The sequence below is a fragment of the Capra hircus genome, chromosome 5 (assembly GCF_001704415.2).
Source record: "Capra hircus breed San Clemente chromosome 5, ASM170441v1, whole genome shotgun sequence".
Lineage (NCBI taxonomy): Eukaryota > Metazoa > Chordata > Mammalia > Artiodactyla > Bovidae > Capra > Capra hircus.
The window spans coordinates 37,883,389-37,901,001 of record NC_030812.1 but is presented as its reverse complement, the minus strand read 5'-3'; positions in this window follow the sequence as shown (position 1 = coordinate 37,901,001).

Below are 17,613 nucleotides of genomic sequence, written 5' to 3'. Positions count from 1 at the left end.
GTAAAGATATGGGTAAATTTGAATAAACAAAGACTATCAAATAATTAAACTAGGATTTGTGGGGTTCAAAAATATATATAGAAAATTGGATCTTCCCTAGTGGCTCAGACGGTAAAACATCTGCCTACAATGCCTACCATGTGGGAGACCCGGGTCAGTCCCTGGGTTGGGAAGATCTCCTGGAGAAGGAAATGGCAACCCACTCCAATATTCTTGCCTGGAAAATCCCATGGATGGTGGAACCTGGTAAGCTACAGTCCATGGGGTCGCAAAGAGTCAGACATGACTGAGCGACTTCACTCACTTGTGGGGTTCAAAAATGTATATAGAAAATTGAAACATGATAATGCTAGCGTGTAAACCAATAGAGACATTAGGCAGAGTAAACGTACACTGGGGAAAAAGTAAACTAATTATCATTAGAATTTGACAAATCACAAACACATTTTTGAATCCAGACATAAATCCTTGTATTTAATATAAGTTGATTTACAACAAAAGTGCCAAGGCAATTCAGTGAGGGAAAGGATGATTTTTTTCTTCAACAAATAGCACAGGAATAATTAGATATCTATAAAATGATGAATTTGGACCCTTGTCTCATATCATACACAAAAATAAACTCAAAATGGATCACAGATATAAATGTAAGAGCTAGAACTATGAAAATCCTAAAAGAACACACAGGAGTAAACCTTCATTGTCCGTTAGGCAAAGTTTTCTTAGAAATAACATGAAAAGTGCAAGCACAATAAAAGAAAAACATTGATACACTTCATTAAAATGAAAGACTTTTGTCTTTCAGAAGACATAATAAGAAAGCGAAAAGACAAGCACTAGGGACTTCCCTGGTGGTCCAATGGCTAAGACTTGGAGCTCCCAAGGCAGAGGGTCCAGATTCCATCCCTGGTCAGGGATGCCACGTGCCACAACTAAGATTCTGCATGCCTCAAATAAAGATCTTGCATGCCACAACTAAGGATTCCACATACTGCAACAAAGATCAAAGACCTGAGGGCTTCAAATAAGACCTGGCACAGCCAAATAAATAAATAAATATTTTAAAAAGGCAAGCCACAGAATGTAAACTATTTGTAAATCATGTATCTGATAAGAGACTTGTGTCATGATACATAAAGAGCTCTTACAACCAATAATAAGACAAATATTGGGAAAATTTTTTGAATAGAGATTTCAGCAAAAAGAATATGTGAATGACCAATAAGGACATGAAAATATGCTCAATATCATTAGTTATTAAGAAAATGCAAATTAAAATGGGATGACACTTTGCACCCACAAAAATGGCTGTAGTAAAAGCAACAATAACAGATGGTGAGGATGTAGAGAAACTGAAACCTTCATGTGTTGTTCGTAGGAATGTAAAATGATAGTCACTCTGGAAAATATGTTGACTGTTTCTTAAAATGTTAAACATAAATTTACCATATAACCCAAGCAATTCTTCTCTTAGTTATTTACCTCCTCAGAATGAAAATGTAAGCCCACACAACTTGTATACAAATGATCATACAGGCATTAGTCATAATGGCCAAAAACATGGAAATGATTCAAATGTCCATCAACTGGTGAATGGATGAACAAAATTTAGTGCAGACAGAAAGTAGACTACTATTTGTCAATAAAAAAGAAATGAAGTAATAATACATACCACAATATGAATGAGCCTCCAGAAGTCAACATTTCATGTATGCTTTCATTTATAAGAAATTTCTAGAAAAGGCAAAATTATAGATATAGATCAGTGCTTGCCTAGAATCAGAATTGGCAAATTGCTAATTGGCCACAAGCTTCCTTTGCGGGGGAGAAGAAATGTCCTAAAATTAAACTGTGGTGATGATTTCACAAATCCATAAAATTACTAAAAAATAATTTAATTGTTCACCTGTGAAGCCATCTGGTCATAGACTTTAGTTTGTTGGAAATTTTTGATTATAGTTTTGATTTCCATGCTTGTGATTGGTCTCTTCACATTTTCTATGTCTTCCTGGTTCAGTTCTGAAAGGTTATACTTTTCTAAGAATTTGTCCATTTCTTCCACCTTGTCCATTTTATTGGCATATAATTGCTCATAGTAGTCTTTTATGATCATTTATATTTCTGTGTTGTCTGTTGTAATTTCTCTGTTTTCATTTCTAATTTCATTGATCTGAGTCTTCTCCCTTTATTTCTTGATGAGTCTAGCTGTTTGTCTATTTTATCTTCTCAAAGAACAATTTTTAGTTTTATTGATCTTTGTATAGTCTCCTTCATTTCTTTTTCATTTATTTCTGCTCTGATTTTTATGATTTCCTTTCTTCTACTAACTTTGGGGTTTGGTCTTCTTTTTATAGTTGGTTTAGGTATAAGGTTGCTGCTGCTGCTGCTAAGTCGCTTCAGTTGTGTCCGACTCTGTTATTTATTTAATGTTTCTCTTATTTTTTGAGGTAGGCTTGGATTGCTATGAACTTCCCTCAGTACTGCTTTTACTGAAACCCATATGTTTTGGGTTGTCGTATTTTCATTATGTATGTTTCCATGCCTATTTTGATTTCCTTTTTGATTTCTTCAGTGATCTGTTGGTTATTCAGAAGCATGTTGTTTAGCCTCCATATGTTTGTTTTTTATAGTTTTTTTATTTCAACAGATGCAGAGAAAACCTTTGACAAAATTTAACACTCATTTATGATAAAAACCCTCCAGAAAGCAGGCATAGAAGGAACAAACCTCAACATAGTAAAAGACATATATGACAAACCCATAGCAAACCTTATCTTCAGTGGCAAAAAATTGAAAGCATTTCCTCTAAAATCAGGAACTCAAGGGTGCTCACTCTCACCACTACTATTCAACATAGCTTTGAAAGTCCTAAGCACAGCAATCAGAGAAGAAAAAGAAATAAAAGGAATCCAGATTAGAAAAGAAGAAGTAAAACTTTCACTGTTTGCAGATAACATAATCTTCTACATAGAAAACCCTAAAGATGCCACCAGAAAATTACTACAGCTTATCATTGAATATAGTAATGTTGCAGGATATAAAATTAATACAAAGAAATCCCTTGCATTTCTATACACTAACAATGAAAAATCAGAAAGAGAAATTAAGGAAACAATCCCATTCACCACTGCAATGAAAAGGATAAAATTCTTAAGAATAAATTTACCTAAAGAAACAAAAGACCTGCATATAGAAATCTATAAAACACTGAGGAAAGAAATCAAAGATGACACAAATAAATGGAGAAATATACCATGTTGTTGTATTGGAAGAATCAATATAGTGAAAATGAGCATACCCAAAGAAATCTATAGATTCAATGCTACCACTATCAAACTACCAATGATATTTCTCAAGAACTAGAATAAATAATTCCACAGTTTGTATGGAAATACAAAAGACCTTGAACAGCCAAAGCAATCTTGAGAAATAAGAATGGAATTGGAGGAATTTTTTTCTGACTTCAGACTATACTACAAAGCTACAGTCATCATGATAGTATGGTACCAACACAAAGACAGAAATATAGATCTATGGAACAAATAGAAATTTCAGAGATAAATCCATGCACCTATGGACATCTTATCTTTGACAAAGGAGGCAAAAATATACAATGGAGAAAAGACAGTCTCTTCAACAAGTGGTGCTGGGAAAACTGGTCTGTATGTCTAAAGGCTCCTCAGTGTTGTTGACCTATTCAAAGAACCAATGTATGTTCCACTGATGTTTTTTCTACTCACTTTCCATTTTCTATTTCATTGACTGACTCTGACCTTTATTATTGCTTCTCCTCTACTTGCTTTGGATTTAGTTTGCTCTAATTTTTCTGGTTTCTTTCTTTAGACTTTTAATTTTATAGGAGTATAGCCTGTTAACAATGTTGTGATAATTTCAGCAAAGGGACTCAGCCATACATACATATGTATCCATTTTCCCTCAAACTCCCCTCCAGGCTGCTGCATGGCATTGAGCAGAGTTCCCTGTGCTGTTTAGTAGGAATTTGTTGGTTATCAATTTAATTTTTTTAAATTTTTTATTTTGTATTGAGGTATAGCCTATTAACAATGTGTGATAGTTTAAGGTGAACAGCAGAGAGACTCAGCCATATATACATTTAGGGGAGCAGTCTATTCTCCCCCAAATTTCCTCCCATTCAGGCTGCCACATAACATTGAGCAGAGTTCCATGTGCTATATAATAGTCCTTGTTGGTTATCCATTATAAATTCAGTAGTGTGTACCTGTCGATTCCAGACTCCCTGCCTCTTCCTCTCCATTCTTCTCCCCACAACCATAAGTTTGTTCTCTGAGTGCGTGAATCTTTTTCATAAACAAGTTCACTTGTATCATTTATTTTTAAATTCTGCGTATAAGGGATGTCATATGATATTTCTTCTCTGTCTGACTCTGTCATCAGCATGACAACCTCTACCTAGAGAGATTGCATCAGTGTTGCTGTAAGTGGAATTATTTCATTCTTTTTAATGGCTGAGCAATATTCCACTGTATATATGTACCACATCTTTGTCTATTTACCTGTCAGTGGACTTAGGTTGCTTCCATGTCTTGGCTATTGCTGCACTAAGCATTGCTGCAGTGAACATTGGGGTGCATGTATCCTTTTCAACCACATTTTTCTGTGGGTATGTGCCCAGGGATTGTAGGATCATATGGTTCATTAGCTCTATTTTTAGTTTTTTAAGGAACTTCAATATTGTTCTCCTTAGTGGCTGTACCAATTTACATTCCCACTGACAGTGTAGGAGGATTCTTTTCTCTCCACACCCTCTCCAGCATTTATTGATTGTGGATTTTTTGATGGCAGCCACTTTGACTGGTATGAGGTAATATCATATTATAGTTTTGATTTGCATTTCTTTAATAAGTAGTGATGTTTAGCACTTTTTAGTGTGCCTTTTGGTCATTTGTTTGTCTTCTTTGGAGAGATGTCTATTTAGGTAGGCTTTCTGCTCATATTTTGTTTGAGTTGTTTGTTTTGATGATGTTAAGCCTCATGAGCTATTTGTAAATTTTGGAGAATAATCCCTTGTTGCTCACATCATTTGCAAATATTTTCTCCCAATCTGTTGTCTTTTTGTTCTGTTTATTGTTTACTTTGCTATGCAAAACCTTTTAAGTTTAAGTAGGTCTTATTTGTTTATTTTTGTTTTTACGTCCATTAGTCTGGGAGACAAATTGAAAAAGATATTGCTGAGATTTGTCAGAGAGTGTTTTCCTCTAGGAATTTTTCAGTGACCAGTCTCATGCTAAGTCACTTCAGTCGTGTCCGACTGTATGCGACCCCAGTCTCATAGTTTGGTCTTTAATGCATTTTGAGCTTATTTTTGTGTGTAGTGTTAAAGAATGATCCAATTTCATTTTTTTACATGTGGCTATCTAGTTTTCCCAACAGCATTTGTTGAAGAGTTTGTCTAAGGTTTGTCTAAGAGTTTGACTACAGTCTTGCCTCCTTTGTCATAGATTAAATGATCATAGGTGCGTGAGCTTATTTCTAGGCTTTCTATCCTGTTCCATTGATCTATGTTTCTACTTTTTTGTGCCAGTACCATATTGTTTGATGACTGTATCTTTGTAGTATAGTCTGAAGCCAGGGAGCCTGATTCCTGCAGCTCCATTTTTCTTTCTCAAGATTGCTTTGGCTATTCAGAGTCTTTTGTGTCTCCATACAAATTTTAAGTTTTTTTGTTCTAGCTCTGTGAAAAATTCTATTGGTAATTTGATAAGGATTGCATTGAATCTGTAGACTGCCTTGGGTAGCATAGTCATTGTGACAATATTGATTCTTCTAATCCACAAACATGGTATATCTCTTCATCTGTTTTTATTTTCTTTGATTTCTTTCACCAGCATCTGATAGTTTTTGGAGTACAGGTCTTTTGTCTCTTTAGGTGGGTTTATTGCTAGGTATTTTATTCTTTTTGATGCAATGGTGAATGGAATTGTTTATTGAATATCTCTTTCTGATCTTTTGTTTTTAGTGCATATAAAATGCAGCAGATTTCTGTGTATTAATTTTGTAACCTGAAACTTTACCAAGTTCATTGATGAGCTCTGGTAGATTTCTAGTAGTGTCTTTAGGATCTTCTGCTGTATATGGTATCATATCACCTGCAAACAGTGACAGTTTAACTTCTTCTTTTCTAATTTGGATTCCTTTTATTTCCAGTTACTTATGGTGGAAGCATAAGTTGTTTATTTTGTATCTTTCATCTTTTCTAATAAAAAATAAAATATTTTTATTAAATATTCATTTATAATTGACTTTGCCTCTAAAGCACCAGTTAGTTACAGCCCATAAGTTTTGAGATGATTTAATAAATTATCATTCAGCTCAAAATATTTTTTAACTTCCTTGATTTCCTTTTTTTACGCATGAGTTATATAGAAGTGTATTGTTTAATTTTCAAATATTTGTGGATTTCTCAAGTTTCCATTTTGGTTGGAGAACATCCTTTGAATAATTTTGAATCCTTTAAATTTACTGAGACTTTTTAAGAGCCTAACATCTTATTTAGTTTGGAGAATGATGCATGTTTCTTTGGAAAGATGTGTGTTCTGCTAAATCTGTATGGGGTGTTTTGTTGATATCAGTTAGGTCAAGTTGGGCTTCTCTGGTGGTTCAGTAAAGAATCCATGTGCAATGCAGGAGACCTGGCTTCAATCTCTGGGTCAGGAAGATCTTCTGGAGGAGGAAATGGGAGCCCAGTCCAGTATTCTTGCCTTGGAAATCCCATGGACAGAAGAGTCTGGTGGGCTCCAGTCCATGGAGTCACAAGAGTCAGACACAACTTATCAACTAAACAACTACCACCACCAGATCAAGTTGGATGATAGCACTGATTCTTCTATATGTTTATTATTAATCGCTATTTTGTCTAATGTACTATTTTTGAGAATGGGTTGCAGTAGCCAACATTATTGTTGAATTATCTATTTCTTCCTTCAATTCTGTCAGGTTTATTTTAGGTTCTATTGTTAGGTATGTGTATGTCTACAATTGTGTTATCTTCCTGATAAATTGATTTTTTATTATTATAAAATTTCCAACTTTTTCTTAGCAATGTTTTTGTCCTAAAATCTAATTTGTGTAATCTTAGTATTAGACAGGCTCCAGCTGTCTTTTAGGTACTGTTTGTACAGTATATATTTTCCATGCTTTTACTTTCAGTATACTTGAGCCTTTAAAGTTTGTCTTTGTCAACAGTGAAGAGTTGGATCTTGTTTTTCAGTATAACAATCTCTGAATTTTCATTGGAGCGCATAATCTACCCACAGTCAATATTGTTATCAATATGGTTGGATTTATAGCTGCCATTTTGCTATTGGTTTTCTGAATTACTCATTTTTTGTTGCTCTCTTCTTCCTTTACTATGTTCTTTTGTGTTAAATAGGTATTTTCTGATATACTATTTAATTCCTTTGTTAGTTTTTGCTTTTTTTCTTTAAAGATACATTCTTGGTGGTTGATTTATGCGTTGCTTCTTAATTTATCACAACCAACATCAGATTCTTCCTTAATTTCAATAAATATAGAATCTTTGCACTGACATGTGTGCTATTATTTTCATAGGTATTACATCTATATATTGCAAACTCAACAATAAAGTGTAATTATTGCTTTATATGATGATGTGTCTCCTAAAGAAATTAGGAAAAGAAAGGAGAAAAAAATATAGCTTTTTTTCAAACTAGAAATTTACCATTTCCAGTACTTTATTTCTTCCTGTGGATTTGAGTTCCCATCTATTTTATTTCATTCTTCCAATATAGTTCCATTTCTCTACCCTCTATTGTGCTATTGTTATTATATATATTATTTATTAATACATTATATGATTTATGCATTAAAGTATAGTTGAGATACAATATTGTATTAGTTTCAGGTGTACAACAGAGTGATTCAACATTTATATATATTATGAACTGATCACCATGAGAAGTCTGCTAACCATCTGTCACCATACAAAGTTATTGCAATATTATTGATTGTACTCCCTACTTTGTACATTATATCCCTATTACACTTATTTTATAATTGGAAATTTGTACATCTTGATCTCCTTCACCTATTTCACTCAACCTCCCACTCCTCCCTTCTGATGACCATGTTTGCTCACTGTTTCTATGAAACTGTTTCTGCTTTGTTTTGTTCTTTAGATTCACATACAAGTGAAATCAGAACCAGTGACAAATTTTATTTTCTTGGGCTCCAAAATCACTGAATGGTGACTGCAGCTATGAAATTAAAAGTTGCTTGCTCCTTGGAAGGAAAGCTATAACAAACCTAGAGAGCATACTGAAAAGCAAAGACATCACTTTGCTGACAAAGGTCTGTACAGTCAAAGCTAATGTTTTTCCAGAAGTCATGTATACAGATGTGAGAGTTAGACCATAAAGAAGGCTGAGTGCCAAAGAATTGATATTTTCAAATTGTGATGCTGGAGAAGAGTCCCTTGGACAGCAAGAAGATCAAACCTGTCAATCCTAAAGGAAATCAACCCTGAATATTCATTGGAAGGACTCATGTTGAAGCCGAAGCCCCAGTACTTTGGCCACCTGATGTGAAGAGCCAACTCATTGGAAAAGACTCTGATGCTGGGGAAGATTGAGGGAAAGAGGAGAAGAAGGTAGTGACAGAGGATAAGATGGTTGGATAGCATCATCATCCTCAATGGACTTAATGGACATGAGTTTGAGCAAACTTTGGGAGACAGTGAAGGACAGAGAAGTCTGGAATACTGCAGTCTATTGGGTCACAAAGAGTCGAACATGACATAGTGACTGAACAACGAAAACAGTAAGTAAAATAATATAATATTTTTTTTTCTATCTGACTATTTCACTTAGCATAACACCAAGTCCATCTATGTTATCGTAAATGACAAGATTGGCTGAGTAATATTCCATTATTCCATTGTGGGTATGTATATAAAACATCTTTAACATTCCATTGTAGGCATAGATAAATGTTTTATATATATATATATATATATATATATATATATATATATATATATACACACACATATACATACACACACACAATATCTTATTTATCCATTTATCTATTATGGATATTCAAGTTGCTTTTGTACCCTGGTTATTGTAAATAATGCTGTAATGAACGTAGGGGTACATATGTCTTTTCAAATAAGTGTTTTCATTTTCTTTCAGATAAATACCCAGAAGTAGAATTGCTGTATCCGAAATCAACTCTGAATATTTGCTGGAAGGACTGATGCTGAAATTGAAGCTCCAACACTTTGGCCTCTTGGTGCAAAGAGCCAACTCATTAGAAAAGACCCTGATGCTGGGGAAAATTTAAGGCAGGAGAAGGGGATGACAGAGGACAAGATGGCTGGATGGCATCACCGAATCAATGGACATGAGTTTTAATAAGCTCCGGGAAATGATGAAGGACAGGGAAGCCTGATATACTGCAGTCCAGGGGGTTGCAAAGAGTCGGACATGACTGAGTGACTGAACAACAACAACAATGGTAGTTCTACTTTTAACTTTTTGAAGAATCTTCATACTGTTTTCAATGGTGGTGGCATCAATTTGCACTCCCACTGATAGTGCACAAGAGTTCCCTTTTTTCTAGATTGTTGCCAGCACTTGGGGGTTTTGTTCTCTTTTTAATAATTGCCATTCTGACAGGTGTAAGGTGATCTTATTGTGGCTTTGATTTGCATTTCCCTAATGCTCAGGGATGCGGAGCATCTCTTCATTTGTCTCTTGGCCATCTGTATGTCTCCTTTGGAAAACTGTTCAGATATTCTGACCATTTTTTAATTAGATTTTTAAAAATACTAAATTGTATGAGCTCTTTATATATTTTGGATATTAACCCCTTATTGGATAAATCATTGACAAATATCTTCTTCATTGAGTAGGTTGCCTTTACCTTTTATTAATTGCTTTATTAATATCTGCTGTGCAGAAGTGTTTTAATGTACTTATTAAAAAAAAATTTTGTTTTTGTTTCCCTTGTCAGAAGAGACATATCTGAAGAAACATTCCTAAGACTCATATCAAAGAGCATACTGCCTGTGTTTTCTTCTAGGAGTTTTATGGTTTCAGATCTGCATTTAAGTCTTTAATCCATTTTTATTTTTATATGTGGTTTAAGAAAAGGATCATGTTTCTTTTGCATGTAGTTTTCCAGTGTTCCCAATACTATTTTTTAAAAAGACTGTCTTTTCTCCATTGTATATACTTGGCTCCTTGGTTGTTAATTAACTGACCACATAGCATGGTTTTATTTCTGGGCTGTCTGTTCTTTTCCATTTATGTATATGTTTTTGTGCCAGTCCCATACACTTTCTTTTTTCCTTTTTTGCCACATGGCTTCTGGGACTTTAGTTCCCCAACCAGGGACTGAACCCAGCATACGCTTTTGACTACTGTAGCTTTGTGGTATGGTTTGAAGTCAGGGAGCATGATGCTTCAGTTTTGTTCTTCTTTCTTCAGATTGTTCTATTTGGGTCTTTTGGGTCCCACACAAATTTTAGAGTTATTTTTTCCAATTCTGTGAAAAATGCCTTGGATATTTTGATTGAGATAGCACTGACTCTGTAGATGCTCTAGGAAGTATGGAGATTTTAACAATATTAGTTCTTCCAATCTGTGAGCATGGTATTACCTTTACATTTATTTGTGTTTTCTTTAATTTCTTTCTTCAGTGGTGTATAGTTTTCAGAGTACAGGCCTTTTACCTTCTTGGTTACTTTACTCCTATGGGTTTTTTCTTTTTGATTCATTTATAAATAGGATAGCTTTCCAAATTTCTCTTATAGTTCATTATTAGTATATAGAAATGCAACAGATTTCTATATATTAATTTTGTATCCTGAAACTTTACTGATATACTATCATGTCATCTGTCATTATTTTGGGTTTTCTATATACACTATCAGTGAGTTTTACTTCTTCCTTTCCAATTTTCATTTATTTCTTTGTCTTCTCTTATTGCCAGGGATAGGAATTCTAATATTATGTTGAATAAAAGTAGTGATAATGGGCACTTCTGTCTTGTTCCTTACCTTAGAGGTAAGGCTTTTAACTTTTTACCATTGAGTTATATTAGTTGTGGATTTGTCTCATATAGCCTTTATTATGTTGAAGTATGTTCTCCTTATACCAAATATTTTTGAGAGTTTTTATCATAATTGGATACCAGATTTTGTCAAGTGCTTTTTCTACATCTATTGACATGATCATATGATTTTTATCCTTTATTTTGTTAAATGTGCTGTTTTGATTTGTGGCTATTGAATTATCCTGGAATAATTCCCACCAAAGTATGTCATTCCTTATAAAAGATTATGTGTTTCATATAAAGCCATGCATTTGGTGCTGGAGGGGGCGTGGAGAATCCTCCTACATTGTTGGTGGGGATGTAAATTGGTGTAGCCTTTATGAATAACAATATGGTGACTCCTTAAAAAACTAAAGGTAGAATTGCCATGTGATCCAAGAATCCTACTTCTGGGCATAAATATATGGACAAAACTATAATTCAAAAAGACAAATGCAGCTGCTGTGTTCACAGCAGCACTGTTTACAATAGTCAAGACATGAAAAACAACCTAAATACCTATTGATAGAAGAATGGATAAAGATGTGGAATATTACTCAGTTATAAAAAAGAATGAAATAACGCCATTTGCAGCCGTGTAGTTGGACCTAGAGATTATCATGCTAAGTGAAGTCAGAAAGATATCACTTATGTATGGATATAAAATATGACACAAATAAAATTATCTATGAAACAGAAATGAACTCACAGACACAGATAACAAATTTGTGGCTGCCATGAGGGAGTAGGGGAGGGTTGGATTGGGAATTTGTAACTAGCACGTAATATGTAGGATGGATAAACAAAAAGATCCTATTACATAGCACAGGGAACTATATTCAATGTGTAGTAATAAACTATAATGGAAGAAAATACAGTCTGAGAAAATGAGAAAAAAGAACAAAGCCATGCATTTGGAAAGGTGTAGTGATAAAAGATGCAACACTCTCAGGAAGGAATCTGCTTAAGACTGCATTCTATGGAAGGTGTTCTATTTTTGATCTGCTTATTCTAGGTACCAGATCTTTTTTATTATTTTTGGCTGTGTTGGGTCTTCGTTGCTGTGAGGGCTTTTCTCTAGTTTTGGCAAGTGGGGTGTATTCTCTAGTTGTGGTGTGCAGGCTTCTCATTGTGGTAGGTGGCTTCTCTTGCTGTGGGTCGTGGGGTCCCGGCAAGCAGGCTTGGCAGTTGTGGCGCGGGCTCAGTAGTTGCAGCATGCGGGCTCAGGAGTTGTGGCACACTGCTCGGGAGTTGTGGTTCCTGAGCTCAGTACTTGCCATTTCTGGGCTCAGGAGTTGTGGCTCCAGGGTTCATTAGTCGTGGCTCCTGGGGTCTGCAGTTGTGGCTCCCTGGCTCAGCAGTTGCAGTTCCTAAGCTCAGTAATTGTGGCAGGTGGGCTCAGGAGTTGTGGTTCCTGGGCTCCATAGTTGTGGCAAGCAGGCTCAGGAGTTGTGTCACGCAGGCTCATGGGCTCAGGAGTTGTGGTTCCTGGGCTCCATAGTTGTGGCAAGCAGGCTCAGGAGTTGTGTCACGCAGGCTCATGGGCTCAGGAGTTGTGGTTCCTGGGCTCAGTAGTTGTGGCACGCAGGCTCAGGAGTTGTGGCCCATGGTCTCAGGAGTTGTGGTTCCTGGGCTCAGGGGTTGTGGTTCCTGGGCTCAGTAGTTGTGGCACGCAGGCTCAGGAGTTGTGGCATGTGGGCTCAGGAGTTGTGGTTCCTGGGCTCAGGGGTTGTGGTTCTTGGGCTCAGTAGTTGTGGCACGCAGGCTCAGGAGTTGTAGCATGTGGGCTCAGGAGTTGTGGTTCCTGGGCTCAGGGGTTGCAGCACACAGGCTCAGTAGTTTCGATTCCTTGGCTCAGTAGTTGCTATTCCTGGGCTCAGTAGTTGCTATTTTGGGGCTCAGTAGTTGTGGTACACAGGCTGAGGACTTGTGGTTCCTGGGCTCAGTAGTTGTGGTTCCTGTGCTCAGTAGTTGTGACACTCGGGCTCAGTAGTTGCTGTTTCTGGGCTCAGTTGCTATTTCTGGGGTCAGCAATTCAGGTTCCCGGGCTCAGTAGTTGTGGTTGCAGTTCCTCAGGAGTTGTGGTTCCTGGGTTCAGTAGTTGCTATTTCTGGGCTCAGTGGTTGCAGCACACGGGTTCAGGAGTTGTGTTTCCTGGGCTCAGGAGCACATGCTGAAGTGTTGTGGCACAGGGCACAGAGGCTTAGTTGCTCAGCGGCATGTGGGAAATCCTGGATCAGGGATTGAACCTGTGTCTCCCACATTGCTGGGTGGATTCTTTACCCCTGAGCCCTCTAGGTACCAGATCTTAACTAAAATTATTAATTGGGTCTATCTGTAACAGTACCTAAGGATTCTTAAAATTTGGATTTTACAAAAGAAATTTTAAAAATAATGGTGACTAAACCCATCCGGTGGACTTGGGTTTAGTCTCTGACTGCAATTGCTTATGGGCTTCCCAGAAGGCACTAGTGGTACAGAACCTCCCTGCCGACGCAGGAGATCCAACATACATGAGTTCAACCCCTGGATGGGGAAGATCCCCTGGTGTAGGATATGACACCACACTCCAGTATTCTTGCCCAGAAAATTCCATGGGCAGAGAAGCCTGGAGGGCTGCAGACCATGGGGCTGCAGAGTCAGACATGACTGACCATATGCACACACACACACACACACAGAGTTGCTTCCATTGTTACCATAAGTGACAGGGCTTGTCAAACTTCTTTCCAAAGAGCTTTAATTTACCCTCCTTCTATATGTTTTGCAAATAATCTGTGAAAGATGCCTACTCCAGGAAATGGCTTGCTTGGTGCTGCATCTCTGTTTTCTTTGTGCATCCTGCTCAGCTGCCTCAGTATTCTGTTTTGATGAAAAGGAGAGCTGAAGAGTCTTGATGAGATAAGTAACTTACACATTGATTCCAAACTGAAACTATTACATTGCATATGAACACACTTAGTGTATATGAGTTGGGTGGGACTAATCTACTCATCTTCAGAAGTGGGGACTGTGCCACAGGCCTGCCCCCTCAGGTCTTTTCTTGGGACTTTTGCTGGAATCATCAGTTGGAGAGGAGTTCTCATTATTAGTATTCCTAGCTTTAGAGATACTGGTGTTCATCTCTGCTATCTCATAAAGAAAGGTTACTGGAAAACAAAGGTAGAATACCAGACCACCTGACCTGCCTCCTGAAAAATCTGTATGCAGGTTAGGAAGCAACAGTTAGAACTGGACATGGAACAGCAGACTGGTTCCAAATAGGAAAGAGTACATCAAGGCTGTATACTGTCACCCTGCTTATTTAAATTCTATGCAGAGTAAATCATGAGAAATGCTGGACTGGAGGAAGCACAAGCTGGAATCAAGATTGCTGGGAGAAACATCAATAACCTCAGATATGCAGATTACACCACCCTTATGGCAGAAAGTGAAGAAGAACTAAAGAGCCTCTTGATGAAAGTGAAAGAGGAGAGTGAAAAAGTTGGCTTACAGCTCAACATTCAGAAAACGAAGATCACGGCATCCAGTCCCATCACTTCATGGCAAATAGATGGGGAAACAGTGTCAGACTTTATTTTTCTGGGCTCCAAAATCACTGCAGATGGTGACTGCAGCCATGAAATTAAAAGACACTTACTCCTTGGAAGGAAAGTTATGACCAACCTCGACAGCATATTAAAAAGCACAGACATTACTTTGCCAACAAAGTAGTCAAGGCTATGGTTTTTCCTGTGGTCATGTATGGTTGTGAGAGTTGGGCTGTGAAGAAAGCTGAGCGCTGAAGAATTGATGCTTTTGAACTGTGGTGTTGAAGACTGTTGAGAGTCCCTTGGACTGCAAGGAGATCCAACCAGTCCATCCTAAAGGAGATCAGTCCTGGGTGTTCATTGGAAGGACTGATGTTGAAGCTGAAACTCCAATACTTTGGCCACCTGATGTGAAAAGCTGACTCACTGGAAAAGACCCTGATGCTGGGAGGGATTGGGGGCAGGAGAAGGGGATGACAGAGGATGAGATGGCTGATTCGATGGCCATGAATTTGAGTGAACTCTGGGAGTTAGTGATGGACAGGGAGGCCTGGTGTGCTGTGGTTCATGGGGTCGCAAAGAGTCAGACACGACTGAGCGACTGAACTGACTGATAGAGGAAAGCAGTGGTTATGGGACAAGGAAAAGATTTCTAATGGCATTTTAACCCCTTCATCCATTTCTGAAGCTGAACTGTCCCAGTTATGTGATCCAGTGACTCTTCATCCTACCTTTTATCATCACTTTTCGCTCCTCTTTTAATAATTGCACCTAAATTACTGATCTAGCTCTGGTATATTCTATGTAAAACTTTCAAGTACTACTCTAGTCAGGGTTTTACTATTACACGTTAATGCCTAAATACTTCATGATCATTGTTGTGTACCACATATTACACCTATGGAATATAAAACAAAGAAATGTATTAACATTTAATACTTATAAATAAGGGCTTCCCACATGGCGCTTGTGTAAAGAATCTGCCTGCCAATGCAGGAGATATGAGATGCGGGTTCGATCCCTGGGTTGGAAAGTTCCCCTGGAGGAGGGCATGGCAACCCACTCCAGCATTCTCATCTGGAGGCCATGGACAGAGGAGCCTGATGGGCTATATAGTCCACAGGGTTGCAGAGTCGGACACAACTGAAGCATGCATTCACACACGCACGTATAAATCTGTCCTATTCTATGTGGCCATCTTTATGATACTCTGAAAATTGTAAACAGCAGTTCCAAAATAGACACCTAGCAAAAACTCCAAATGAATAAATAAGTGATTGCAGATGGAAAGAAAACGTATCTGGTAAGACAGGCATTCTCTGATTGAATGTTTTCACATCAGAAACAACCAATCTATTATAGGCCTCAGTCCTTTTCTCTGAAACCCAGGAGTCAAGAGTTTTAAAGCCAGAATTCCTGAGCTCCTATAAGCTCCATTTTGTTTTGGTCTAGTCATTTGGATTCTGTGTTCGTATTTAGTGGCATTAAGTACATTCACAATGTTGTGAAACCATTACCATTATCGACACTTAAACTTTTTCATCATCCCCAACAAAAACTCTGTACCCATTACTCAGTAACACTTCCCCTTCGTCTCAGTCCCTGGCAACATAGATTCTACTGTCTCTATGAACTTACCTATTTCAGGTACTTCACATAGGTAGAATTATATAGTACTTTTCCGTTGGTGTTGTTTGTATCTTATGTTTCAAATAACTCGGGTTAAGTAAGTGGTCCAATGCCAAATGCCCCAAGTGGAAACCTGACCACAGAAATCTAGGTATGTCTGTCAAGAGACTATAGTCTTGACTACTGTGCCATTACTACCTTGTCTATATTTATCCATACACAGGAGGTATTTTGCACTTGCCACTAAACCCAGAATGTTTCCCCATCCCATTAAGAATTCTCTGCAACATTTTAATGCTTTCTAATAATCATTCTGCATGTTTTGAATTTTAAATAATACATACCTTTATACATAAATATTTGTATTTCTGACTAGAAAGTGAAAGTGAAGTTGCTCAGTCGTGTCTGACTCTTTGCAACCCCATGGACTGTAGCCTACCAGGCTCCTCTGTCCATAGAGTTTTCCAGGCAAGAATACTGGAGTGGGTTGCCATTTCCTTTCTCCAGTATCCTAGGATAAAATGGGATGCTATTTTTGGTTCAAACAGTAGAACTTAATAGTTGATACCTGTTAAATTACCCTTTAGAAATTAGCCAGTATATAAATATTCTTATGACATCTTCATCACCACTCATTTTTTTTTAGTTAGGTAAAAAACTAATGTTCTACTGTTTGTAATATATGTTTTAATAAAATACTTTCATTTACTATTTAAATTTTCTTTATATTGTTTCTGTCACTATTCTAGCATTCAGTCATTTCGTCTGGTTTCCTTACCATCTAGAATGTTTTGCTGGAGAGGCGTTAACACCTACTTTTATAGTTTCCAAAGTGGGAAAGTTTTTATTGCTTTCAGTAATTAAGAAACTAATCAATAGATATTCTTTTTAAAAGCACTCAGTGGTAGAGATATGGCTTCCCTGACGGCTCAGTCGGTAAAGAGTCTGCCTGCAATGCGGGAGACCTAGATTTGATCCCTGGGTTAAGATGGAAATGGCAACCCACTCCAGTATTCTTACCTGGAGAACTCCATGGACAGAGAAGCCTGGTGGGCTACAGTCCATGGGGTCACAAAGAGTCGAACATGACTGACTGGCTAACTGCAAAAGTAGAGAAATAGAGAAAACAGAAAATTAAAGGCTTCATAATGCCATTCCCATATAACTATCTGCAAAGGGTATGGGAAGGTTTAGTCAGAAATACAAAGATAAAACACGAAAAAAAAAAAGACAGCTATTGACTCTAAGAAAAACGTAATCATAGAATATTCATTAGCTCTGAAGTGAACAGTATTTCAATGATCAAAAAATAAAAGCAGTAAGATATGGATTTAACCAAAAATTTTAAGTCATA